Source organism: Crocuta crocuta, unplaced genomic scaffold, assembly GCF_008692635.1.
Source record: "Crocuta crocuta isolate KB4526 unplaced genomic scaffold, BGI_CrCroc_1.0 scaffold466, whole genome shotgun sequence".
Classification (NCBI taxonomy): domain Eukaryota; kingdom Metazoa; phylum Chordata; class Mammalia; order Carnivora; family Hyaenidae; genus Crocuta; species Crocuta crocuta.
This window is the reverse complement of record NW_027529672.1, coordinates 4490006-4493687: the sequence shown is the minus strand read 5'-3', so window position 1 is coordinate 4493687 and position 3682 is coordinate 4490006.

The following is a 3682-nucleotide window of genomic DNA, read 5'->3' as shown; positions in this document are numbered from 1 at the left end:
CAAGAGACCTGTTTCAGCACAATCTTTGGGTACATTTAAAAGGGAATTCTGTAAATAATGCTATCCGGGTGTTTAAGGAAAGAACTTTTAGAATTTTCCATCTCCAGATGGTGTATTCACAAAGGCCACGTGGCGGTCAGAGACTGTTCATCACTCATAACGTGATAAAAATGTAAAACTTGGGTTGGGACGGGTGGGGGGCTTGGGACCTAGAAATGGCTTTTAATTTGGCAAAATAAGCCCCGGAAGTTTCTCACCCGTCCGTCCTTGTCAGCCGTGGACGCCAGCACGTGCCACACGGCTCTGTAGATGCTTTATGTGGGTCCGTGTCCCACATCAGAATGTGAATCAGGGGCTTCTGTCCCTGTGTCGCCAGCACTGGGCAGGCACTCAGGAAACGTTAGGGAAGGGGCAGATTAGAATAGATGAATGACGTGTGTCAGGTCTTTCTTCACAATGGGAGACGCATTTGGCCCATTCGCAAAGGCTCTTGGCCACCCACAGGGGACAGCCCTGTCCTCGGTGTCCCTGCCCTGGAGGGAATACAAGTGTGACCTGGGGGAAGCTGGTGGCCCCACCTGCAAGGTGGCGGGGGTCACAGATTTAGACTGCCTGGGGCTCGCCTTTGTCGCTTGCAGAGTATTTGTCTCAGCTGGGGCTGCTCGCATCTGAGAAGGCACCCACCCCTGCGTCTCAGGGCCACTGGCCAGGGTGCCCCCCACCCCCCCATCTCTGAACGGTGACAATAGTCATTCCAGCTTCTCGAACTTTCTGTCCTGTCTTTACCTTTTCCCAGCATTCTCCCCGATCTGCACCCGCCTGGGTGTCCCCGGACTGCACCTGTCGGTCTGCCTCAGTGCCCCACATGCCACCTTGTTCAGAAAATAGCACCCACCCTCCTCCTGAGGAACGGCCGTGATCCAGGGGTGTCCGTGTGAGCTGGAGCCCCCCGGGGCCTCAGACCCAGGCAGCCGGGCCTCAGCATCTTGTCCCGCCGTGTCTTGTCCGTCTTTCTGTGTTCCCTGGGGTAGAAACCAGCACACTTTCCCTCCAGTCGCCCGTCCGCGTCTCCCCCGCTGGTCTGGCCGTGTGGAGGCGAGGAAGGGACGTGAGCGCAGCTGTCCCCTCCGGCGTCCCCGTCTGCCCTTTCTGTCCTTGTGTATGGCATGGAGCCACATAATAAAAACTGCTGAAGGAGCACATGGATCTCGGCGTGTCTCTGGGTCAGCGGTAGTTGCCTTTGCCGTTCTGGCGGCTGTAAGAACATTCTGAACGGTGTCTAAGACGGTGCGGAGCGTGACGGCTTGGGGAGGGCAGTGGTGAGGGGCACGAAGGGGCACTGAAGCGTCCACAGAGCAGCTGATGGTTGAACCGGGCCAGGAGGGGATGGTGTCTTGGGAGCAGAAGAAAGAGGAGTAGTTTAGAAAGGGCAGTTTTTTGTTTTTTGTGTTTTTTTTAAGAAGTTACTTTATTTGAAAGTGTGTCATAAACGTGTCGTTTCGGTAGCAAAATACAAGAAAATGTAAAATACTAGGATTTTTCTATGATTAAGCTGTTCTGCCAACACTTCGGATTCAGTGGTAATTATGAGCCCGGCACATAGAAACATTTCAATTAGCCACATGCCTGGGGAATGGAATATACGGGGTAATTAAAAAACCCTTTAGGGTTCAATTCTAACCAAAAATCTCACTGCAATATATCAGCAGATTTCCTCACCTTCGTCAGTGTACAGTATTTCAAGAGCACGGTGAGGGGGGTTTCATTGTACGGGGCCATAAGTGCTGGGTTAGAGAAGCTCATTCCCACACATGTTCCTTAAAACTGGCCCACAGGGCGCACCTTCCACTTAGCATTTGGGGGAAGCATCGGACCAATATTAACCAATCAGGCAGACTTCGTGTTTGGAAACAGGGTATAAGAAATAAACACTTAGGGGCGCCTGGGTGGTTCAACTGGTTAAGCTTACAACTTCGGCTCAGGTCATGATTTCACGGTTCATGGGTTCGAGCCCTGTGTCGGGCTCTGTGCTGACAGCTCAGAGCCTACAGCCTGCTTCAGCTTCTGTGTCTCCCTCTCTTTCTGCTCCTCCCCCTGCTCACGCTCTGTCTCTCTGTCTCTCAAAAGTAAATAAACAAAAAAATTTTTAAAAGAAAAAGAAACAGCTATTTGCTGTGTGATTTATTGACTTCTCTGGGCCTCAGATTCCAAATAACATCCATCTGGCAAAGTTCTCGATAAACAGGAACTGCTTTTACTTTTTTTTTTTTTTTGGCCTCCAAACTTGTGTGACCTGCCTGCCAATCTCTCTTTGACTTTCTTTTACGTTTTTTAAATTTATTTTGAGAGAGAGAGAGAGAAAGAACACATACAGAGGAGGGTCAGAGAGAGAGGGGGAGAGAATCTCAAGCAACGTCTGCGCTGTCAGCGTGGAGCCCAATATGAGACTTGATCTCATGAATGGTGATACCATGACCTGAGCTGAAATCAAGAGTCAGATGCTTGGGGCACCTGGGTGACGAGCATCGGAGATTCTGTGTTTCCCTCTCTCTCCCTCATCCCTGCTCTCTCTCAAAAATAAATACACATAAAAAAAAAAAAAAAGTCGACGCTTGACCAACCGAACCTTCCAGGGACTCCTCTCTCTGACTTTCTTTACTCAGTTCTGTACCTTCGTTAGGCAACACCCTCCACGCACACATACTCCTACTAATAAGTGTTCCTGCCCGCGCACACACACACACACACACACACACACACACTCCTATAAACAGTACTCCCACACACTACACAGTCATATAAACATACACATACACACACATTCCTACAATCATGTACATGTACACACACTCCTATACACACACACATACTCATACTCCTACACGCACCACACACACACTCCTACACACACTATACACAGTCATATAAACACACTCATACACGCCACTTTTCTCTGGGACTTTCCCCACCTGCTTCCTGCCTCACCAGTGACTTCCTCCCGTCCCGAGCTCAGCTCCCTCAGAGAAGCCTGGGCACCCCCTTCCCAGGCCGGGTTGGGCCCCCCGTTTCTTGCTCCGGAGTCATCTGGTGCTAACGCGTGGCGTGTGGGTCTGTGGAAACCAGAACGCCGAGCGCCGGCCTCCTCTGCCAGGGCCAAGCGTCGCCCTCCGTGAAGGGCAGAGCAGGATTCAGCGCCACCGTTAGTCAGTAGTGAGACCCGGGGCGTAGGACGCGCCCGGCCAGCTGTCCATGAGATGAAATTTTAAAACACGAGGGATTTTTATTAAAGGGAGGCAGGGCGGGGGGCAAGCAAACTCAGGAGCCAAGAGCGGGGAGCCGCAGCCCGGGGCTGAGTCGGAGGCCCTGCTTCACCAGCCTGTCTCCATCTCCATCTGACGGGTCTCCTCCTGGCCGCTGGGCCGTCGCCTTACCTCTGGGAGCGGCCCTCGGGTAGAGGACGGAACTCCTGGAAAGCGTAGTCATATATCTGGTCAGTCCGGGCACAAACGGGGGGGTGGGGTTGGGGGGCAGGGACAGGGATTTGACCCAGGGCCGCCAGAGATGGCCAGGAACGTGTACATTGCTCAGACTTTCATCTGGCCGCCCGCATAGGTCCTGGATCCTGGGAGACGATGCGGGGCAGGTCCCGGAGACAGGAGCCGGTGGCGAGTGAGATCGTCCG